This window comes from Bombina bombina, chromosome 2 (genome assembly GCF_027579735.1).
Source record: "Bombina bombina isolate aBomBom1 chromosome 2, aBomBom1.pri, whole genome shotgun sequence".
Classification (NCBI taxonomy): Eukaryota; Metazoa; Chordata; class Amphibia; order Anura; family Bombinatoridae; genus Bombina; species Bombina bombina.
Window position 1 is genome coordinate 53,529,389 of NC_069500.1, and position 26,030 is coordinate 53,555,418.

Here is a 26,030-nt window from a genome sequence, read left to right on the forward strand (position 1 = left end):
AACTCTTATACATTGCTGACATTTTGTGCTATAAATTTTCACATGCACAATCCTGAGCCTACCTACCTGCTTTTCACCAAAGTAAACAGAGAGAACAAAATTCATTTGATAATAGAAGTAAATCGGAAAGTTTTTTTTTTTATTGTTTACGTTTGTTTGTTTTAATGTATACACAATGGGGCATATTTATCCATATGGAGCTTGATGCCCCTTGTTTCCAGTAAGCCTGAAGTCTAAAGACCGCTGATCCATAACCTGTCCGCCTGCTCTGAGGCCGAGGACAGAAATCAACCGGATCGAATACATAGTAGATAAGGTTGAAAAAAGACTGAAGTCCATCGAGTTCAACCTATACAAATCTAAAATACTTACAAAAAGCTCCAGTTAAGCTTAAATAACCCCATTAAAATGTGACCCATTTAATACTAGCAATCATATCCATGAATTTTGTTTATATACAGAAATTTATCCAGACTATTTTTAAATGTATCTATGGTATTGGCATTCACTACCTCCTTTGGTAATGAGTTCCACAATTTTATTGCTCTTACAGTGAAAAAACGTTTCCGTTGCAGGAGATTAAATCTCCTTTCCTCCAACCTTAAATTATGACCTCTTGTCAGAACCAATTTTCTTGGAATAAAAAGAGCTTCTGCCATCTCTGTATATGGGCCTTGAATATATTTATATAAAGTAATCATGTCACCTCTCAAGCGCCTTTTTTCTAAAGAGAACAGACCCAGTTTGGCTAGCCTCTCCTCATAGGTTAATTTCTCCAATCCCCTTATTAGCTTTGTGGCCCTTCTCTGAACTTTTTCTAGTTCTGCAATATCTTTTTTAGCAATCGGTCCCCAGAACTGCACTCCAAACTCAAGGTGAGGTCTTACCAGGGCTTTATATAATGACAGAATTATGCTTTCCTCCCTTGAATCAATGCCTCTTTTAATACATGCTAGTATCTTATTAGCCTTTGAAGCCGCTGCCCTGCATTGTGCACTCATCTTTAGCTTGTTATCTATTACTACTCCCAAATCCCTTTCCTCCTGTGTTTGGCTAAGTCTTGTCCCATTTAAAAAATACATAGCCTGCTTATTTTTACTTCCAAAATGTAGAACCTTACATTTTTCCGTATTAAATCTCATTTTCCATTCACTTGCCCATAGTTCTAATTTTAGCAAATCCCTTTGCAAAGAGAGTTCATCCTGCTCTGACCTAATGACCTTACTTAACTTAGTATCATCTGCAAAAATAGAGATGTCGCTATTTAATCCTTGCTCCAAGTCATTTATAAAAATATTAAAAAGAACAGGGCCCAGTACTGATCCCTGGGGGACGCCACTGATTACCTTTGTCCAATCTGAGTATGATCCATTTACTGCTACTCGTTGCTCCCTATCTTTTATCCAGTTATTTATCCATGAGCTAACATTTTCAGCTATTCCCAGTCCCTTAATTTTGTGCATTAATCTCTCATGTGGCACTGTATCAAATGCCTTTGCAAAATCTAAGTATATCACATCAACTGATTCCCCTTTATCTATATTTTTACTTACTTCCTCGTAGAATCTAATTAGATTAGTTTGACATGATCTATTTCTCCTAAAGCCATGCTGATTAGAACTCATAATCTTGTTTACACGAATATGCTCATCAATATAATCCCTTATAACCCCTTCAAATATCTTCCCCACTATTGATGTCAGACTAACTGGTCTATAGCTTCCTGGATCATCCCTGCTTCCCTTTTTGAAGAGTGGCACCACATCAGCTTTACGCCAATCCTGGGGTACCATGCCTGAGGATAATGAGTCTTGAAAAATTAAGAGTAAAGGTTTGTCTATAACAGTGCTAAGTTCACTTAACACCCTTGGGTGTATTCCATCTGGGCCTGGAGTTTTATTTACCTTAATATTTTTTAGTTTTTTCCTGATATCCTCTAAACAAAACCCAGTTAGTGGTATGGACTGGCATGTTCTATTCTGTTCCAAAGTATCATTCAATGGTTCCTCTCTTGTGTATACTGAAGAAAAAAACTGGTTTAGTACCTCAGCCTTCTCCCTGTCATTATTTATCATGCTACCCTCCACACATTTTAATGTACCTATACGATTGGGTTGATTGACCTTCCCTTCTAGCGGCTGATTGGCCGCGAATCTGCAGGGGGCAGCATTGCACCAGCAGTTCACAAGAACTGCTGGTGCAATGATAAATGCAGACAGTGACCTAGATTTGGAGTTTGGCGTTAGCCGTGAAAACCAGCGTTAGAGGCTCCTAATGCTGGTTTTAGGCTACCGCTGGTATTTGGAGTCACTCAAAATAGGGTCTAACGCTCACTTTTCAGCCGCGACTTTTCCATACCGCAGATCCCCTTGCGTCAATTGCGTATCCTATCTTTTCAATGGGATTTTTCTAACTCCGGTATTTAGAGTTGTTTCTGAAGTGAGCGTTAGACATCTAACAACAAAACTCCAGCCGCAGGAAAAAAGTCAGTAGTTAAGAGCTTTCTGGGCTAACGCCGGTTTATAAAGCTCTTAACTACTGTACTCTAAAGTACACTAACACCCATAAACTACCTATGTACCCCTAAACCGAGGTCCCCGCACATCGCCGACACTCGAATAATTTTTTTTAACCCCAAATCTGCCGACCCCCACCTACGTTATCTTTATGTACCCCTAATCTGCTCCCCCTAACACCGCCGACCCCTGTATTATATTTATTAACCCCTAATCTGCCCCCCTCAACGTCGCCTCCATCTGCCTACACTTATTAACCCCTAATCTGCCGAGCGGACCTTTGCGCTACTATAATAAAGTTATTAACCCCTAATCCGCCTCACTAACCCTATAATAAATAGTATTAACCCCTAATCTGCCCTCCCTAACATCCCCGACACCTAACTTCAATTATTAACAACTAATCTGCCAACTGGAGCTCACCGCTATTCTAATAAATGGATTAACCCCTAAAGCTAAGTCTTACCCTAACACTAACACCCCCCTAAATTAAATATAATTTTAATCTAACTAAATTAATTAACTCTTATTAAATAAATTATTCCTATTTAAAGCTAAATACTTACCTGTAAAATAAACCCTAATATAGCTACAATATAAATTATAATTACATTGTAGCTATTTTAGGATTAATATTTATTTTACGGGCAACTTTGTAATTATTTTAACCAGGTACAATAGCTATTAAATAGTTAAAAACTATTTAATAGCTAAAATAGTTAAAATAATTACAAAATTACCTGTAAAATAAATCCTAACCTAAGTTACAATTAAACCTAACACTATACTATCATTAAATTAATTAAATAAAATACCTACAATTACCTACAATTAAACCTAACACTACACTATCAATACATTAATTAAATACAATATCTACAAATAACTACAATGAAATAAACTAACTAAAGTACAAAAAATAAAAAAGAACTAAGTTACAAAAAATAAAAAAATATCTACAAACATAAGAAAAATATTACAACAATTTTAAACTAATTACACCTACTCTAAGCCCCCTAATAAAACAACAAAGCCCCCCAAAATAAAAAATGCCATACCCTATTCTAAATTACTAAAGTTCAAAGCTCTTTTACCTTACCAGCCCTGAACAGGGCCCTTTGCGGGGCATGCCCCAAGAAGTTCAGCTCTTTTGCCTGTAAAAAAAACATACAATACCCCCCCCCCCCCAACATTACAACCCACCACCCACATACCCCTAATCTAACCCAAACCCCCCTTAAATAAACCTAACACTAAGCCCCTGAAGATAATCCTACCTTGTCTTCACCTCACCAGGTATCACCGATCCGTCCTGGCTCCAAAATCTTCATCCAACCCAAGCGGGGGTTGGCGATCCATCATCCGGTGGCTGAAGAGGTCCAGAAGAGGCTCCAAAGTCTTCATCCTATCCGGGAAGAAGAGGCGATCCGGACCGGCAACCATCTTGATCCAAGCGGCATCTTCTGTCTTCATCCAATGACGACCGGCTCCATCCTGAAGACCTCCACCGCGGACCCATCTTCTTCCGGCGACGTCCAACTGCAGAATGACGGTTCCTTTAAGGGACTTCATCCAAGATGGCGTCCCTCGAATTCCGATTGGCTGATAGGATACTATCAGCCAATCGTAATTAAGGTAGGAATATTCTGATTGGCTGATGGAATCAGCCAATCAGAATCAAGTTCAATCCGATTGGCTGATCCAATCAGCCAATCAGATTGAGCTCGCATTCTATTGGCTGTTCCGATCAGCCAATAGAATGCGAGCTCAATCTGATTGGCTGATTGGATCAGCCAATCGGATTGAACTTGATTCTGATTGGCTGATTCCATCAGCCAATCAGAATATTCCTACCTTAATTCCGATTGGCTGATAGAATCCTATCAGCCAATCGGAATTCGAGGGACGCCATCTTGGATGACGTCCCTTAAAGGAACCGTCATTCTGCAGTTGGACGTCGCCGGAAGAAGATGGGTCCGCGGTGGAGGTCTTCAGGATGGAGCCGGTCGTCATCGGATGAAGATAGAAGATGCCGCTTGGATCAAGATGGTTGCCGGTCCGGATCGCCTCTTCTTCCCGGATAGGATGAAGACTTTGGAGCCTCTTCTGGACCTCTTCAGCCACCGGATGATGGATCGCCAACCCCCGCTTGGGTTGGATGAAGATTTTGGAGCCAGGACGGATCGGTGATACCTGGTGAGGTGAAGACAAGGTAGGATGATCTTCAGGGGCTTAGTGTTAGGTTTATTTAAGGGGGGTTTGGGTTAGCTTAGGGGTATGTGGGTGGTGGGTTGTAATGTTGTGGGGGGGGTATTGTATGTTTTTTTTTACAGGCAAAAGAGCTGAACTTCTTGGGGCATGCCCCGCAAAGGGCCCTGTTCAGGCCTGGTAAGGTAAAAGAGCTTTTAACTTTAGTAATTTAGAATAGGGTAGGGCATTTTTTATTTTGGGGGGCTTTGTTGTTTTATTAGGGGGCTTAGAGTAGGTGTAATTAGTTTAAAATTGTTGTAATATTTTTCTTATGTTTGTAGATATTTTTTTATTTTTTTGTAACTTAGTTCTTTTTTATTTTTTGTACTTTAGTTAGTTTATTTCATTTTAGTTATTTGTAGATATTGTATTTAATTAATGTATTGATAGTGTAGTGTTAGGTTTAATTGTAGGTAATTGTAGGTATTTTATTTAATTAATTTAATGATAGTATAGTGTTAGGTTTAATTGTAACTTAGGTTAGGATTTATTTTACAGGTAATTTTGTAATTATTTTAACTATTTTAGCTATTAAATAGTTCTTAACTATTTAATAGCTATTGTACCTGGTTAAAATAATTACAAAGTTGCCTGTAAAATAAAGATTAATCCTAAAATAGCTACAATGTAATTATAATTTATATTGTAGCTATATTAGGGTTTATTTTACAGGTAAGTATTTAGCTTTAAATAGGAATAATTTATTTAATAAGAGTTAATTAATTTCGTTAGATTAAAATTATATTTAATTTAGGGGGGTGTTAGTGTTAGGGTTAGACTTAGCTTTAGGGGTTAATCCATTTATTAGAATAGCGGTGAGCTCCGGTCGGCAGATTAGGGGTTAATAATTGAAGTTAGGTGTCGGCGATGTTAGGGAGGGCAGATTAGGGGTTAATACTATTTATTATAGGGTTAGTGAGGCGGATTAGGGGTTAATAACTTTATTATAGTAGCGCTCAGGTCCGCTCGGCAGATTAGGGGTTAATAAGTGTAGGCAGGTGGAGGCGACGTTGAGGGGGGCAGATTAGGGGTTAATAAATATAATATAGGGGTCGGCGGTGTTAGGGGCAGCAGATTAGGGGTGCATAAGGATAACGTAGGTGGCGGCGCTTTGCGGTTGGCAGATTAGGGGTTAATAAGTGTAGGCAGATGGAGGCAACGTTGAGGGGGGCAGATTTGGGGTTAATAAATATAATACAGGGGTCGGCGGTGTTAGGGGGAGCAGATTAGGGGTACATAAGGATAATGTAAGTAGCGGCGGTTTACGGAGCGGCAGATTAGGGGTTAAAAATAAAATGCAGGTGTCAGCGATAGCGGGGGCGGCAGATTAGGGGTTAATAAGTGTAAGGTTAGGGGTGTTTAGACTCGGGGTACATGTTAGAGTGTTAGGTGCAGACGTAGGAAATGTTTCCCCATAGCAAACAATGGGGCTGCGTTACGAGCTGAACACGGCTTTTTTGCAGGTGTTAGGTTTTTTTTCAGCTCAAACAGCCCCATTGTTTCCTATGGGGGAATCGTGCACGAGCACGTTTTTGAGGCTGGCCGCTTGCGTAAGCAACTCTGGTATTGAGAGTTGAAGCTGCGTTAAAAATGCTCTATGCTCCTTTTTTGAAACCTAACGCAGCAATTCTGTGGACTCTCAATACCAGAGTTATTTTTATGGTGCGGCCAGAAAAAAGCCGGCGTTAGTTTTTCGGGTCGTTACCGACAAAACTCCAAATCTAGCTGAGTGTATGCTGTCGGCATTTATTGATGTGCAGCGGACATGATATGCTACTTCGTATCATGTCCACTCGCACATTGATAAATATGCACCTATACATGAGAAAATGGGTTTCCTATCCCTTTAAACTGAAATTATATTCATTATTTTATATATGCCTGATAAATTAATCGCTGCATTACAAAACATTAACAAACACAATCAACATCAACACTTTTTTTTTCTTTGCTATCTTTACTGTGACCAGCAGTCTTACATAAATGAGAAGAAAATCAATAAGACTAGCAACAAGAGAACAGGTATACGCGTTTCAGCTTACAGCCTTACTCATTACCTGGCTAAAACATAGTGAAGTGAACTTAAAAGCAGTAGCTAGTCTTCCCATTGGTAGTTGGGAACACTCCCCTCAATTAATCCTCCAATGGGTATTTATTTACGTAGCTGTGAACACCTTAGAAAGCACAGGGGTATACACTAGTGTCAGCACAAAGTAAATACATATAGATTTAGAATGGAAACAATTCCTGCACAAAGTTAACTACATATTGTGTGATAACAATCTAACATGTATAAACAATTGATGTGAGCAAAAATATTCGGTGGGAGAGAGGAAAGAGAGCTCCGGACCCAGCTGGAAGCATTTGTGGTACAAGGAGACCGCTTCATATTTGCTGAAATGAAAAATGCAGATAATATAACATAAGCATGGAACATCAGATGTTTGCACCCAGTGACATACTTGTCAAGTAAATGTTAAGCTATAGTTAAAAGACCCTAGACATAAAGACTAAACCCTAGCAATAATAATAATGATGGTGCAGTTAACCATTAATCAAGGTAAATTGATTAATGGTTAACTGCACCATCATTATTATTATTGCTAGGGTTTAGTCTTTATGTCTAGGGTCTTTTAACTATAGCTTAACATTTACTTGACAAGTATGTCACTGGGTGCAAACATCTGATGTTCCATGCTTATGTTATATTATCTGCATTTTTCATTTCAGCAAATATGAAGCGGTCTCCTTGTACCACAAATGCTTCCAGCTGGGTCCGGAGCTCTCTTTCCTCTCTCCCACCGAATATTTTTGCTCACATCAATTGTTTATACATGTTAGATTGTTATCACACAATATGTAGTTAACTTTGTGCAGGAATTGTTTCCATTCTAAATCTATATGTATTTACTTTGTGCTGACACTAGTGTATACCCCTGTGCTTTCTAAGGTGTTCACAGCTACGTAAATAAATACCCATTGGAGGATTAATTGAGGGGAGTGTTCCCAACTACCAATGGGAAGACTAGCTACTGCTTTTAAGTTCACTTCACTATGTTTTAGCCAGGTAATGAGTAAGGCTGTAAGCTGAAACGCGTATACCTGTTCTCTTGTTGCTAGTCTTATTGATTTTCTTGTCAGTATTTACCCCGGGGTGTTATCTCCCCTCTCACGTTTTTGTTTTTGTTTGTTTGACAAACGTGTCATTTTTCTTCACTCTGAGCGCCAAGGCGCTATGTTTGCTACTTGTAAATAAATTTATTTTTGTGCAATGTACCGCTGCTTGTGCTCCTTTTTTCACTTTTGTTCTCATTGACCGGCCTCTAGTGCAGCACAGCAGCTAGGTATTGCACCGCAACCCTGACCGCATCATTACGCTCATCACCTGGGACGCTAACGGAAGGAGGAGTTACCCACCGCAGCCATCAGAGCTCACTCAGGATTACCGCAGGAGCTGGTTATAAGCTGAACTAGACGTTCCATACATAAGAAGGAGAACGGACATACTGCCGTAACGGACTGTCGTTCAGGATCCAGCAGCACACAGGTATGAGGTGTGGACTCTTGGCGTATATTGTTTACTAGATATCTAGTGTATTTGCATATTCACTTTAATACATGTGCATTTAGCGGTGGAATACGAGTCTCACCGGTCCAAGTCTGGGGCAGGGAAACCTCACAGGACCTGGTTACACAATCCTGTCAATATTCAAAACACTGCATGTATTGTGAATTGGGAGCTAGCTGATCGACACACTGCTCTCAAGATGACTGACATACATAACCGTGGTTACTCTCCATTTAACTTTCTTTCCCTTGTTTGCTGCTTATTTATCCGTGTACACGTGGGGTCCAGGCCAGACTCCTGGGAGAGTAATTGAAGTCCAAGGTGGTATCCGTATCCATTGGTGTTATCGGCACACAATTATTATTACTATTTTTCTACTTTTTATATATATCTTTTATTGTGTGAGCGTTTTTTGCGGTCAGGCATGAGTGAAGGGGGTAATACTGAAGTAGCTTCACTGTTTTCACTGAGGAATGCACAGGAAAGGAACACTGCACCTGTGGATTATAATAAGGTGTTTTCAACTGACAAATCCCATTATAGCTTGGTTGCCCTATTTGAAGAATTAGAATTTTTACTCCTGAAAGAAAACAAGCTCATTTGGGATATAAAGACTTTAACTAAATATCAGGAATTGGGCATTGTACCCAGGGGATTGAGGCTAAACAAATTTCCAACATTTATCACAGATGATAAAGTATTTATTGATCTGTGGAATGGCCATCTGAATACTTGCTCACAGAAACTTATGCAGTTGATCTGCGAATACAAACAGAAGTCCCTAGAGGAGCTAACAATAAAAATCAAAGAGGTTCAGAGGGAACTGAACAATAGGAGCAAGGAACCAAGCTATCTAAAGTTTGACAGCACACTCCAGCAAATAATAGCAGAAGCTAAAACATTGCTATTGGAAATAAAACACAGTAAATACCTTAGAGATCAGCTGGATTACGACTTGAATCGTGTCTATGTATGGAACAAAAAGGATAGACAAACTCTAAGGAAGGAACAAAATAGAAATACATTTTACCCAAATAAATCAAGGGGGAACAACAGACATAGGCAAAGTAGAAGGAGAGTGAACTTCTTCGAAAGTGAAGGTGAATCGTGTGATGAGGGATCTGGATCGGGTGGGGAAGAATTACCACCTAAGGCACAGGCTACCAGACCAAAGGATAATTCAACACCTCTACCACCTTCTATACTGAAAACACAGGCCCCACAGCCTCGTTCACATTATAGGGAAGAATCAAGATGTGTAGAGACGAGCTCTACAGAAGCTATGGAAGTGGAGAGAGTACAATTGGAACAGGTTTTTCAGGTCCCCCAAAGAACACCAGACGGGGGGGGAGGCGCCAGCAAAGATCAAAGCCATCAGTACAAAGACCAAAGGAGGTATCCCCAGAGGAGGGGCCGAGGCCGAGGCAACTACAGAATGTTCTGAATCTTTCAGATGTGGTGTTGACCAAACATGAACTGGAGGTACTGAGTCTGGGACTGTCCTTTACACCCACTGCAGACTTTAATTTGTTCAGGACATTACTTGACGTCAACAAACTAATTAGAAAATTAACGCTGAGAAAGTTCTACCATTCCCAAGAGGAGGGGAGTGATGAGAGCCACGCATCCATTCCCAGGAACAGGTCAGGAAGCTTGGTAGGCTTAGGGCCCGATAATCAACTAAGTTTCCAGGAACTCTGTGACATTAGGTCTCTGGAGACACTAGGGGATGAGGCCAGTGGGGCCGGGTATATACAGGTTCCATCCTTTAAATGTAAGTCCTCGTTTTATCCCATCCAAAACAGAGGCCAAGTCCTAGAGAAATTCCAACAGAGAGTAGAGTCAGACCTCACAAAGTTGTATTATAAGTCAGAGCGGGGCCAACATAACAACATTTCGGCACTACAGAGGAAGGCACTAGACAGCCTGGCTAGCAATGAAAACATAGTGGTGAGGGCCGCAGATAAAGGTGGCACCATAGTGATGCTCAATGCCAGTAGCTTCAGGGAGGAGGCCTACAGGCAATTAAGAAATATTGATGATTACAGTGCTCTGCCGGGTGATCCGACGGGGAGGTTCCAGCGGCGGTTGGCCTCCCTTGTGGATGATGGTGTGGAGCTAGGCTTTATTGATGCCAAGACACGTGATTATCTCATAGTGTCTAATCCCACCATTCCTACATTCAACCACCTGCCAAAGGTCCACAAGTCCACTGATAATGTACAGGGGAGGCCAATCGTGAGTGGCATTGGATCCCTGCTGGAGCACCTGTCAGAGTGGCTGGATCATGTTCTGCAGCCAATGGTGAGTGCTCTATGGAGCTTTCTTTCTGATACTAAGCATGTACTCAATCTTCTGTCAAGAGTAGTTTGGAGTAAACACTATGGCCTCGCTTCCATTGAGTCGTTAAAAATGGAGCCGTAAGCTACCGAAGCGGCCGACAGCTAAAAGTAATTTACGGCTGCATTTTAGTACCAGGTTTCCATTGAAAAGATTAGCGTGTTGCGCGCAGTCGCTCTTTTCGTGTAGCTGTAAGTTAACGTTGTGTTAACGCTTCCATCTAACGTCGGATTTCTTGAAAATCAATTAGTTGCTAAGGTAACCCAACCTTACGCTATAGAATTTACGTTTAACGTCCGTGCTTCTTACCTGTGATCGCCTCTCAAGAAAAATAAAAAACACTTATCCATATTTTTAATAATCAAATACTATTTTCTAATATAATTATATTTAACACTTCATAAATATAAGTAATATTTATTGCTGCCCTAGGCATAGGTCTAGTTTGCATTCTGTATATATGTTCTTGCATATATTATTATATTTAAATATATATTGATATTTCTATTAGAATATAAGTTCAACTATTTCTATACATGAGACAACAATAAATATTACTTATAACAATTTATTTCTACATTAAAACACTTGCATTATTTGCAAGTTTTATAATTTAAATAGAAAATAGGTCTCAGAAAGCACAATTTTCCTCTTTTACACCTAGTTGAGCTGGGGGTAATATTTCTCAATGTATCGACAGCCTCCGACAATGTATTAACGGTTAGCGCTTTCATTGGAAACCTGGTATAATTTATCGATTAACGGCTTCTATTACTTTCTATGGGACGCGAAGATCTTTTCGGCAGCCGAAGTCCGGCTGCCGATATTGAGGTATAACGCGCCATTGGAAACAGTCGATAAACGATATTGCTTCCGACAGCATATTTATCGGTTTGCGAGTGCACGCAAACTGAATTACGACTCAATGGAAGCGAGCCCTATGTTTGGTTGACAGCCGATGTAAAATCGCTATATACCTCTATTCCACACAGGAAGGGGTTACAGGCCATTCGGTTTTTCTTAGAAAAACAATATGGACCGGAATCAGACTTTGTGAACTTTGTGGTGGAAGTTACTAACTTCCTTCTCAACCATAACTACTTTGAATTTGAGGGGGATTTCTTTCTCCAGAGGCGTGGGACGGCTATGGGGGCGAAATTTGCCCCCTCCTACGCCAACCTGTTCATGGGTTGGTGGGAGCTGTCCCACGTCTATGGAGATGGGAATCCTCACAAGGACAAAGTGGTTTGGTACGGTCGCTACATCGACGACCTCCTTTTTATATGGGGAGGTAGTGAATCCGAATTACAAGCATTTATAAGAAGTCTGGATGATGACTCCATGGGGATTCACTTTACAAATGAGATACAAAGTGACACCATCAACTTTTTAGATGTGACCCTTAGAGGTAGGCAGGATCAGTTTATCAGCTCAGAGACCTACCGCAAACCCATCTCGGGCAACTCACTGCTACATGCGGCTAGCTGCCACCCGCCAGGAGTGTTCAAAGGTGTAGCGAAGGGTCAGTTCATCAGGCTGAAAAGGAACTGCAGTGATGCAGAGGTCTATGAGAAACAGGCCAATGAACTGACCATACGCTTGAAAGAGAGGGGCTATAGGAGTTCTGTCATCACTAAAGCCAGGAACACCGTAAGAGGAATACCCAGGGAAAGACTTCTTAGACCTAAATCCAGTACTCAGGAAGAGAAAGACAACAAAGTTGTCTTTTTAACGGAGTACTCAAGACAATACAGGGAAATCTGCCAAATAGTGAGGCATAACTTTAATATGCTATCTGCAGATGATAAACTCCAGAAAGTAGTTGCTGATGGCCTAAGGTACTCCTATATGAAAAATAGAACAATAGGCAACATTGTGGCACCCACAAGAATTAAAAAGACAGGACAACCCACCTCTTCATGGTTGAGCTGTAAGGGCACATTTCACTGCCACCATCGTACATGTGTGGCCTGTGAGAAGTTGGCCCCTGGTAACCAGTTCATCTCACTGATGACAGGTCAGAGTTTTATGATAGATTCTTGCCTCAACTGTAGGTCTACATATGTGGTTTATGTCATTTCTTGTAGGGAATGTTCCCTCCAATATGTAGGCCTTACGACAAGAGAGGCTAGAACCCGTATTAAAGAGCACCTTAGTGATATAAGGGCGGGTGTACTCACAACAGCACTGATTCAACACTTTGCGGGCACACACCAGAAAGATACAAGCTCTTTTTCTTGGACCATCATTGAGAGGGTGGCTCCCTGTAAGGGGGGAGTTGACAGGGTCCGCAGGTTGGGGGAGAGGGAGGCCTTCTGGATTTTTAAGCTCAGGACGAGAGTTCCAGAAGGCCTGAACTCAGAATATGACCTCATCAATTTTTGGTAGGGCCTAATCCTCTCCCCCACCCGGTTTACCCTGTCCATACTATGTTACTCCTTGAGCGTAGGAGCCTAACTACTCAGAAACTTTAAGTATAATCACTCTGGTATCTGGTACTCCAGTATGCCCCCAGGGTTAATTTACCAGTTGCAAGCCAGGTTCTTTATACAAAAGCTACCCACAGTCCCTTATAGTAAGGAATGCACACGAAAACAGTACTTATGTATTTTTAGACACATTTTGTCTTTACCTTGATTAATGGTTAACTGCACCATCATTATTATTATTGCTAGGGTTTAGTCTTTATGTCTAGGGTCTTTTAACTATAGCTTAACATTTACTTGACAAGTATGTCACTGGGTGCAAACATCTGATGTTCCATGCTTATGTTATATTATCTGCATTTTTCATTTCAGCAAATATGAAGCGATCTCCTTGTACCACAAATGCTTCCAGCTGGGTCCGGAGCTCTCTTTCCTCTCTCCCACCGAATATTTTTGCTCACATCAATTGTTTATACATGTTAGATTGTTATCACACAATATGTAGTTAACTTTGTGCAGGAATTGTTTCCATTCTAAATCTATATGTATTTACTTTGTGCTGACACTAGTGTATACCCCTGTGCTTTCTAAGGTGTTCACAGCTACGTAAATAAATACCCATTGGAGGATTAATTGAGGGGAGTGTTCCCAACTACCAATGGGAAGACTAGCTACTGCTTTTAAGTTCACTTCACTATGTTTTAGCCAGGTAATGAGTAAGGCTGTAAGCTGAAACGCGTATACCTGTTCTCTTGTTGCTAGTCTTATTGATTTTCTTGTCAGTATTTACCCCGGGGTGTTATCTCCCCTCTCACGTTTTTGTTTTTGTTTGTTTGACAAACGTGTCATTTTTCTTCACTCTGAGCGCCAAGGCGCTATGTTTGCTACTTGTAAATAAATTTATTTTTGTGCAATGTACCGCTGCTTGTGCTCCTTTTTTCACTTTTGTTCTCATTGACCGGCCTCTAGTGCAGCACAGCAGCTAGGTATTGCACCGCAACCCTGACCGCATCATTACGCTCATCACCTGGGACGCTAACGGAAGGAGGAGTTACCCACCGCAGCCATCAGAGCTCACTCAGGATTACCGCAGGAGCTGGTTATAAGCTGAACTAGACGTTCCATACATAAGAAGGAGAACGGACATACTGCCGTAACGGACTGTCGTTCAGGATCCAGCAGCACACAGGTATGAGGTGTGGACTCTTGGCGTATATTGTTTACTAGATATCTAGTGTATTTGCATATTCACTTTAATACATGTGCATTTAGCGGTGGAATACGAGTCTCACCGGTCCAAGTCTGGGGCAGGGAAACCTCACAGGACCTGGTTACACAATCCTGTCAATAATCAAAACACTACATGTATTGTGAATTGGGAGCTAGCTGATCGACACACTGCTCTCAAGTTGTTTGACATACATAACCGTGGTTACTCTCCATTTAACTTTCTTTCCCTTGTTTGCTGCTTATTTACATAAATGAGCCTGTGCAGTGATCAGCCAATCACAAAGCAGAATGTAGAAGGGTCAATAAAAACATAATTTATGCTTACCTGATAACTTTATTTCTCTTGTGGTGTATCCAGTCCACGGATCATCCATTACTTGTGGGATATTCTCCTTCCCAACAGGAAGCTGCAAGAGGATCACCCACAGCAGAGCTGCTATATAGCTCCTCCCCTAACTGCCACTACCAGTCATTCGACCGAAGACAAGCAAGAGAAAGGAGAAACTATAGGGTGCAGTGGTGACTGTAGCTTAAAAATAAAAAACACCTGCCTTAAAATGACAGGGCGGGCCGTGGACTGGATACACCACAAAAGAAATAAATTTATCAGGTAAGCATAAATTATGTTTTCTCTTGTAAGGTGTATCCAGTCCACGGATCATCCATTACTTGTGGGATACCAATACCAAAACTATAGGACACGGATGAAGGGAGGGACAAGGCAGGCGCTTAAACGGAAGGCACCACTGCCTGCAAGACCTTTCTCCCAAAAATAACCTCCGAAGAAGCAAAAGTATCAAATTTATAGAACTTTGAAAAAGTATGAAGCGAAGACCAAGTCGCCGCCTTACAAATCTGTTCAACAGAAGCTTCATTTTTAAAAGCCCATGTGGAAGCTACCGCTCTAGTAGAATGGGCTGTAATCCTTTCAGGAGGCTGCTGGCTAGCAGTCTCATAAGCTAAGCGTATTATACTCCTTAGCCAAAAAGAAAGAGAGGTTGCCGAAGCCTTTTGGCCTCTCCTCTGTCCAGAGTAGACAACAAACAATGCAGATGTTTGACGAAAATCTTTAGTAGCTTGTAAATAAAACTTTAAAGCACGAACCACGTCAAGATTGTGTAAAAGACGTTCCTTCTTTGAAGAAGGATTAGGACACAGTGACGGTATAACAATCTCCTGATTGATATTTTTATTAGATACCACCTTAGGTAAAAAAACAGGTTTGGTACCCTTGATGAACCTTAAGAACTAAATTTAAACTCCAAGGCGGAGCAACAGGTTTAAACACAGGCTTGATTCTGACTAAAGCCTGACAAAACGCCTGCACGTCTGGAACCTCAGCCAGACGTTTGTGCAAAAAATAGACAAAGCAGAAATCTGTCTTTTTAAGGAACTAGCTGACAAACCCTTCTCCAATCCTTCTTGGAGAAAAGATAATATCCTAGGAATCCTGACCTTACTCCATGAGTAACCCTTGGATTCACACCAATGAAGATATTTACACCATATCTTATGATAGATTTTCCTGGTGAAAGGCTTTCGCACCTGTATTAAGGTATCAATGACCGACTCTGGGAAACCTCGCTTTGATAAAATCAAGCGTTCAATATCCAAGCAGTCAGCCGCAGAGAAATTAGATTTGGATGGTTGAAAGGACCCTGAAGTAGAAGGTCCTGCCTCAGAGGCAGAGTCCATGGTGGAAAGGATGACATGTCCACCAGATCTGCATACCAAGTCCTGCGTGGCCACGCATGTGCTATCAAAATTACCGATGCTCTCTCCTGTTTGATCTTGGCAATCAGACGAGGGAGCAGAGGAAACGGTGGAAACACATAAGCCAGGTTGAAGGACCAAGGCGCTGCTAGAGCATCTATCAGCGCTGCCTTGGGATCCCTGGACCTGGATCCGTAACAAGGAAGCTTGGCGTTCTGGCGAGACGCTATGAGATCCAGTTCTGGTTTGCCCCAACGTTGAATCAACTGTGCAAACACCTCCGGATGGAGCTCCCACTCCCCCAGAGGAAAAGTCTGACGACTTAGAAAATCTGCCTCCCAGTTCTCTACTCCTGGGATATGGATAGCTGATAAATGGCAAGAGTGAATCTGTGCCCATTGAATTATCTTTGAAACCTCCAACATCGCTAGGGAACTCCTTGTTCCCCCTTGATGGTTGATGTAAGCTACAGTCGTGATGTTGTCCGACTGAAATCTGATGAACCTCACTGCCACTAGCTGAGGCCAAGCCTGAAGAGCATTGAATATCGCTCTTAGTTCCAGAATGTTTATTGGAAGGAGTGCCTCCTCTTGAGTCCATGACCCCTGAGCCTTCAGAGAGTTCCAGACTGCACCCCAGACCAGAAGGCTGGCATCTGTTGTTACTATTGTCCAATCTGGCCTGCGGAAGGTCATACCTTTGGACAGATGGACCCGAGATAGCCACCAGAGAAGAGAATCCCTGGTCTCTTGATCCAGATTTAGTAGAGGGGACAAATCTGTGTAATCCCCATTCCACTGACTGAGCATGCAGAGTTGCAGTGGTCTGAGATGTAGGCGGGCAAACGGAACTATGTCCATTGCCGCTACCATTAAGCCGATTACTTCCATACACTGAGCCACCGAAGGGTGAGAAGTATAATAAAGAACACGGCAGGAATTTAGAAGTTTTGACAACCTGTCCTCTGTCAGGTAAATCCTCATTTTTACAGAATCTATCAGAGTTCCCAGGAAGGAAACTCTTATGAGAGGGGATAGAGAACTCTTCTTTTCATTCACTTTCCACCCATGAGACCTCAGGAATGCCAGAACAATGTCCGTATGGGACTTGGCAATTTGCAAATTCAACGCCTGTATCAGAATGTCGTCTAAGTAAGGGGCTACTGCTATGCCCTGCGGCCTTAGGACCACCAGAAGTGACCCCAGAACCTTCGTAAAGATTCTTGGTGCCGTAGCTAACCCAAAGGGAAGAGCCACAAACTGGTAATGCCTGTCTAGGAAGGCGAACCTGAGAAACCGATGATGATCTTTGTGTATCGGAATGTGAAGATAAGCATCCTTTAAGTCCACGGTAGTCATGTATTGACCCTCCTGGATCATAGGTAGGATGGTTCGAATAGTCTCCATCTTGAAAGATGGGACCCTGAGAAATTTGTTTAGGATCTTGAGATCTAAGATTGGTATGAAGGTTCCCTCTTTCTTGGGAACCACAAAGAGAGTTGAATAGAAGCCTTGCCCCTGTTCCTCCTTTGGAACTGGGTGGATCACTCCCATAACTAGGAGGTCTTGAACACAATGTAAGAATGCCTCTCTCTTTATCTGGTCTGCAGATAATTGTGAGAGGTGAAATCTTCCTTTTGGGGAAGAAGCTTTGAAGTCCAGAAGATATCCCTGGGACACAATTTCCAATGCCCAGGGATCCTGGACATCTCTTGCCCAAGCCTGGGCGAAGAGAGAAAGTCTGCCCCCTACTAGATCCGTTACCAGTTTGGGGGCTGATCTTTCATGCTGTCTTAGAGGCAGCAGCAGGCTTCTTGGCCTGCTTACCTTTGTTCCAGGCCTGGTTAGGTCTCCAGACCGTCTTGGACTGGGCAAAATTTCCCTCTTGTTTTGCCTTAGAGGGAGTTGATGCCGCGCTCGGCTTAAAGTTTCGAAAGGCACGAAAATTAGTTTTTTTGGACCTATCCTGAGGAAGGGCATGACCTTTTCCTCCAGTAATATCAGAAATGATCTCCTTCAGTCCAGGCCCGAATAGGGTCTGCCCCTTGAAGGGAATGTTGAGAAGCTTAGACTTTGAAGTAACGTCAGCTGACCAGGATTTAAGCCATAGCGCCCTACGCGCCTGTATAGCAAAACCTGAGTTCTTAGCTGTTAGTTTGGTTAAATGAACAACGGCATCAGAAACAAATGAATTAGCTAGCTTAAGCGCTCTAAGCTTGTCAAGTATATCATCCAATGGAGTTTCTACCTGTAAGGCTTCTTCCAGAGACTCAGAAGGCCGCAGCAGCAGTGACTGGGGCAATGCATGCAAGAGGCTGGAGAATAAAACCTTGTTGAATAAACATTTTCTTAAGGTAACCCTCTAACTTTTATCCATTGGATCTAGGAAAGCATAACTGTCCTCGACGGGAATAGTTGTACGCTTAGCTAGGGTAGAAACTGCTCCCTCCAACTTAGGGACCGTTTGCCATAAGTCCCGTGTAGCGGCATCTATTGGAAACATTTTCTTAAAAATGGGAGGGGGAGAGAACAGTACACCTGGTCTATACCATTCCTTAGTAATAATTTCTGAAAACCTTTTAGGTATTGGAAAAACATCAGAGTAAACAGGCACTGCATAGTATTTATCCAATCTACACAATTTTTCTGGCACTATAATGGTGTCACAGTCATCCAGAGTAGCTAAAACCTCCCTGAATAACACGCTGAGGTGTTCAAGCTTAAATTTAAATGTAGACATATCAGAATCAGGTTGAAGCATCTTCCCTGAGTCAGAAAAATCACCCACAGAAAGAAGCTCTCCTGCCTCAGCTTCTGCATATTGTGAGGGGATATCAGACATAGCTACTAAAGCGTCAGAGAGCTCTGTATTTTTTCTAGTCCCAGAGCTGTCTCGCTTTCCTTGTAACCCTGGTAGTTTGGACAATACCGCTGTAAGGGTATGATCCATAACTGCCGCCATGTCTTGTAAAGTAAACGCCATGGGCGCGCTAGATGTACTTGACGACACTTGAGCGGGAGTCCCTTGAGCAGGAGTCAAAGGTTCTGACACGTGGGGCGAATTAGTCGGCATAACTTCCCCCTTGTCAATTCCCTCTGGTGATAAATCTTTTAAAGACAGAATATGATCTTTATAACTTAAAGTAAAATCAGTACATTTGGTACACATTCTAAGAGGGGGTTCCACAATGGCTTCTGAACATAATGAACAAGGAGTTTCCTCTATGTCAGACATGTTTAAACAGACTAGCAATGAGACCAGCAAGCTTGGAAAACACTTTGATAAATGTAAACAAGCAAAAAATAAAAACGGTACTGTGCCTTTAAGAGAAACAATTTTTGTCAGAAATTGAAAAACAGTGATAAAAAGCAGTAAATCTTACAAAATTTTTACAGTGTGTATAATAGACTAACAGAGCATTGCACCCACTTGCAAATGGATGATTAACCCCTTAGTTTCAAAACCGGATCAAAAAAACCATATAAACGTTTTTTAACAGTCACAACAAACTGCCACAGCTCTGCTGTGGCCCTACCTGCACATACAATGACTTTTGAAGGCACAAAAACCCTTTTTTAGAGGCCCTAAGTGTTCAGGGGACTCCTTCAGGGAAGCTGGAAGTCTCAAGCTGCAAAAACTATTGCACGATTTAGGCCTGAAATTAGGCCCCTCCCAACCTGTACTCACAGTGAGAGGGCCATAAAAAACTATCCCTAGGCAAAATCTAGCCAGCCATGTGGAAAAAAACTGGGCCCCAATAAAGTTTTATCACCAATATGTAGAAAAAAACGTTTAAACACTTCCAGCAAACGTTATCTTATTTTCAGTAATGTGAGAAAGTAATAAGAATATTACCTTTTACAGCAAGCATGATACTAGTCGTTATTAAATCACTGTAATCAGGCATACCTTAAATAAATCCGGTATTAACAGCATTTTCTAGCATATTCATTTCTCTAGAAAAATTTAAACTGCACATACCTCATAGCAGGAGACCCTGCACGCCATTCCCCCAGCTGAAGTTACCTCATCTCTTCAGTTATGTGTGAGAACAGCAATGGATCTTAGTTACAACCTGCTAAGATCATCAAAAACCACAGGCAGACTCTTCTTCAACTTTCTGCCTGAGGCTAAAACAGAACAACTCCGGTACCATTTGAAAATAATAAACTTTTGATTGAAGATAAACTACATAAATTCACCACATCTCTCTAGCTACTTCCTAAGTTGTCGAGAGCTGCAAGAGAATGACTGGTAGTGGCAGTTAGGGGAGGAGCTATATAGACAGCTCTGCTGTGGGTGATCCTCTTGCAGCTTCCTGTTGGGAAGGAGAATATCCCAGAAGTAATGGATGATCCGTGGACTGGATACACCTTACAAGAGAAATGTACTGTAATGAGGACACATTTAGATGTAAATTATAAGAAAATAAGTTAAAATAAATAAGAAAAGTACATAGCAAAACTATGGGCTTTTTATGAAGCGTCAGATGCAAATTTGGAGCCCTTTTAGGATAGGATTATTTCTGCAAGGCTTGAATTGCAAGTTTACCCCTAAAGCCAAATTGACATCGGTTCTATGTCACACAATACTTTGCCCAATGTACTGTGTTGATGTAGTACCTACTTTAAACTCTTTGGCGCATGCAGGGATGGACTGGGACCAAAAATAGACCTGGGCATTTTAAGGCAGTGCAGCCTACTCCCATCTCCTTTGTGGTATTTATCCACACCTCAAGTTTATGGTACTAGTTTGATTTACAAAAACTATTTATGTAACACCCTTCTGTCGCTGTATTTTTTAAATTGGCTGTCATTAAATACTACAAAAGTGAAATGTAATTTAAAAAAACAGCTCCCATTTAAATAGATAAGCACTTATTGCTCATTAGCAATTATCACTCAAAATAGCAGCCACCTGAGCACTTTTTAGAAAGAAAAAAACACAAAAAAGACACCCAGAGGAAGTCAGAACCCACATGCGCAGACAAAGCACCCCAGTTATCCATAATCACACAGCCACAGGCATCATCAAGATGAGTTGCTTCAAGGTGACTCCAGGTCACACACAGCAAGGCAGTGAGAGGCAGGGCTGGACCTGCATCATGCACAAATAATAATGCTGGTGACTGGGTGGAGCTAAGGCAACCAGGCCCGGCTCAAAACTGGCTCAGCCTACCGGTCAAATGCCCTGTAAGCCCTATGGTCAGTCTGGGCCTGGGGGCATTCCGTGGTTCCCTCCTGTCAGCTTTGACAGCGGAGTTTGCAGCTAGGGGCAGAAGGCATCTGATTTTTATAGTAAGGGAGTGCTAATCATGCTCCCTTACCATATGAAGGCATATTGCTGATTCATATATAGTATATAACTATATATAGTTTTGGGGGTCAATTTTGAGACTTTGGGCAGTTCTGCTATACCAAATGAAAGTTACCCCATTGCATCATTTTAGACAAAGCTGCAGATAATGACCTTAAATATAAACATGTTTGGCCCATTATCAGAAGATGCCAATGAACAAATTTAGAGATTCTTTGTTTACAGTTAGAAAACTAAAGGTTTTTGTAGAATGTGATATTTTAATCTATCTATTTATCTATCTATTTATCTATCTATCTATCATCATCTATTTATCACTTATTTTTTACTTTCTTGGTAATTTTACAATAATTAAAATTTTACAATAATTTATTACTTCTGAGAATTAAGAGTCATCCACTAAGAGCTCTTTTTATGCCCCCAAATCATATATATAGTTTTAATAGGTAAATATTTTTTTTGAAAAAAGGCTCTATTTCTGTGTAACGAAGTGATAGCAAAAATGCTAAAGATTCTCCGGCACATTGCACAAGTTTTTCTCTGAAATTTACTGTAGCGAAGGGGTTAAAGGGATATGAAACCAAAACATTTTCTTTTGTGACTTTGGCAGAGCATACAATTTTGAAGAGCACTACAATCTGGTGATCTTGCAAATGGATAACATTCTTACAAAACTGTTGCCATACAGTTCTCTAGTTACATTCACACTCCCGTTTAAAGACCCTGTTTTTCAACAAAAATACTAACACCTAGATTTAGAGTTTTGCGGCCAAAGGGGTGCGTTAGCTACGCATGTTTTTTTTCTAGCGCTGCTTCTAAACAACGCTGGTATTTAGAGTTCTCTGAAGTGCTGCGTTAGGCTCCAAAAAGGGAGCGTAAAGGCGTATTTACCGCCATTTCAACTTCACTTCAACTCTCAATACCAGCGTTGCTTACGGTAGCGGCTAGCTGGAAAAACGTGTATGATTCCCCCATAGGAAACAATGGGGCAATTTGGGCAGAAAAAAAACCTAACACCTGCAAAAAAGCAGCGTTAAGCCCCTAACGCAGCCCCATTGTTTCCTATGGGGAAACACTTTCTAAGTCTGCACCTAACACCCTAACATGTACCCCGAGTCTAAACACCCCTAACCTTACACTTATTAACCCCTAATCTGCCACCCCCGCTATCGCTGACACCTGCATTACACAATTAACCCCTAATCTGCTGCTCCGGACACCGCCGCAACCTACATTATTCCTATGAACCCCTAATCTGCTGCCCCTAACATCGCCAACACCTACATAATATTTATTAACCCCTAATCTGCCCCCCAACGTCGCCCCTACCTTACCTACACTTATTAACCTCTAATCTGCCGACCGGACCTCACCGCCACTCTAAGAAATGTATTAACCCCTAAACCGCCGCACTCCCGCCTCGCAAACCCTATAATAAATAGTGTTAACCCCTAATCTGCCCTCCCTAACATCGCCGCCATCTAACTTCAAGTATTAACCCCTAATCTGCCGACCGGACCTTGCCGCTACTATAATAAATGTATTAACCCCTAAAGTTAAGTCTAACCCTAACGCCCCCCTAAGTTAAATATAATTTAATTCTAATGAAATAATTAACTCTTATTAAATAAAGTATTCCTATTTAAAGCTAAATACTTACCTGTAAAATAAACCCTAACATAGCTACAATATAACAAATAATAATATTGTAGCTATTTTAGGATTTATATTTATTTTACAGGCAACTTTGTATTTATTTTAACTAGGTACAATAGCTATTAAATAGTTAGTAACTATTTAATAGCTACCTAGTTAAAATAAGTACAAAATTACCTGTAAAATAAATCCTAACCTAAGTTACAATTAAACCTAACACTACACTATCAATAAATTAATTAAATAAATTAACTACAATTACATACAATTAAATAAACTAAACTAAATTACAAAAAAAACAAACACTAAATTACAAAAAATAAAAAAAGATTACAAGAATTTTAAGCTAATTACACCTACTCTAAGCCCCCTAATAAAATAACAAAGCCCCCAAAAATAAAAAAAAATCCCTACCCTAATCTAAATTAAAAAAGTTAACAGCTCTATTACCTTACCAGCCCTTAAAAGAGCTTTTTTGTGGGGCATGCCCCAAAGTAATCAGCTCTTTTGCCTGTAAAAAAAAACACAATACCACCCCCCAACATTACAACCCACAACCCATATAGCCCTACTCTAACCCAAACCTCCCTTAAATAAACCTAACACTACCCCCCTGAAGATCTCCCTACCTTGAGCCGTGTTCACCCAGCCGGGCACCGATGGACCAAAAGAAGACATCCGGAGCGGCAGAAGTCTTCATCCTATCTGGGCAGAAGAGGACATCTGGACCGGCAGACATCTACATCCAAGCGGCATCTTCTATCTTCATCCATCCGACGAGGAGCGGCTCCATCTTCAAGAGCTCCGGCGCAGAACATCCTTCTTCAACGACAACTACCCAACGAATGAAGGTTCCTTTAAGTGTTTTAGCCAATCAGATTGAGCTTGCATTCTATTGGCTGATTGGAACAGCCAATAGAATGCGAGCTCAATCTGATTGGCTGATTGGATCAGCCAATCCGATTGAACTTGAATCTGATTGGCTGATTCAATCAGCCAATCAGATTTTTCCTACCTTAATTCCGATTGGCTGATAGAATCCTATCAGCAAATCGGAATTCGAGGGACACCATCTTGGATGACGTCACTTAAAGGAACCTTTATTCATCGGGTAGTAGTCGTTGAAGAAGGATGTTCCGCGCCGGAGGTCTTGAAGATGGAGCCGCTCCTCATCGGATGGATGAAGATAGAAGATGCCGCTTGGATGAAGATGTGTCCTCTTCTGCCAGGATAGGATGAAGACTTCTGCCGCTCCGGTTTATTTAAGGGGGGTTTGGGTTAGAGTAGGGGTATGTGGGTGGTGGGTTGTAATGTTGGGGGGTGGTATTGTGTTTTTTTTTACAGGCAAAAGAGCTGATTTCTTTGGGGCATGCCCCACAAAAAGCCATTTTAAGGGCTGGTAAGGTAATAGAGCTGTTAACTTTTTTAATTTAGATTAGGGTAGGGAATTATTTTTATTTCTGGGGGCTTTGTTATTTTATTAGGGGGCTTAGAGTAGGTGTAATTAGCCTAATATTCTTGTAATCTTTTTTATTTTTTGTAATTTAGTGTTTGTTTTTTTTGTAATTTAGTTTAGTTCATTTAATTGTATGTAATTGTAGTTAATTTATTTAATTAATTTATTGATAGTGTAGTGTTAGGTTTAATTGTAACTTAGGTTAGGATTTATTTTACAGGTAATTTTGTAATTATTTTAACTAGGTAGCTATTAAATATTAAATAACTATTTAATAGCTATTGTACCTAGTTAAAATAAATACAAAGTTGCCTGTAAAATAAATATAAATCCTAAAATAGCTATTATATAATTATTCATTATATTGTAGCTATATTAGGGTTTATTTTACAGGTAAGTATTTAGCTTTAAATAGGAATACTTTATTTAATAAGAGTTAATTTATTTCATTAGAATAAAATTATATTTAACTTAGGGGGGTGTTAGGGTTAGGGTTAGACTTAGCTTTAGGGGTTAATACATTTATTATAGTAGCGGCGAGGTCCGGTCGGCAGATTAGGGGTTAATACTTGAAGTTAGGTGGCGGCTATGTTAGGGAGGGCAGATTAGGGGTTAATACTATTTATTATAGGGTTTGCAGGAGTACGGTGGTTTAGGGGTTAATATATTTATCAGAGTGGCGGCGAGGTCCGGTCGGCAGATTAGGGGTTAATAAGTGTAGGTAAGGTAGCGGCGACGTTGGGGGGGGGCAGATTAGGGGTTAATAAATATTATGTAGGTGTCGGCGATGTTAGGGGCAGCATATTAGGGGTACATAGGTATAATGTAGGTGGCGGCGATGTGCGGTCGGCAGATTAGGGGTTAAAAAAATTATTATAGTGGTGGCGATGTGGGGGGGCCTCGGTTTAGGGGTACATAGGTAGTTTATGGGTGTTAGTGTACTTTAGAGCACAGTAGTTAAGATCTTTATGAACTAGCGTTAGCCCAGAAAGCTCTTAACTACTGACTTTTTCTGCGGATGGAGTCTTGTCGGTAGAGGGTCTAATGCTCACTTCAGCCAAGACTTTAAATACCAGCATTAGGAAGATCCCATTGAAAAGATAGGATACACAATTGGCGTAAGGGGATCTGCGGTATGGAAAAGTAGTGGCTTGGAAGTGAGCGTTAGACCCTTTAACCCCTTAGTGACCGAGGACGTGCAGGGTACGTCTGAAAAAAAAAGGCAGTTAACGCCTGACGACGTACCCTGCACGTCCTCGGCTAAAGTGAGTGCTGGAAGCGATCAAGATCGCTTCCAGGCACTATTACAGTACTGCAGGGATGCCTCGATGTCTGGGCATCCCTGCAGTGCTGTTACGGAGTGCCGGGACCGGAGCGATCACTCCCCCTTGAGTGATCACTTCCGGTTTTGCTCCACGTGGAGCCCGGCAGTGCAGCAGAGCATCGGAAGCGATCGGACACGCTTCCGATGCTCTGCTAGTGTGCTAAGTGCCTCGGTGGGTCGAGGCACTTAGTTAGTGTATAAATTAAATAAAAAATGGGAATAAATAAATAAAATT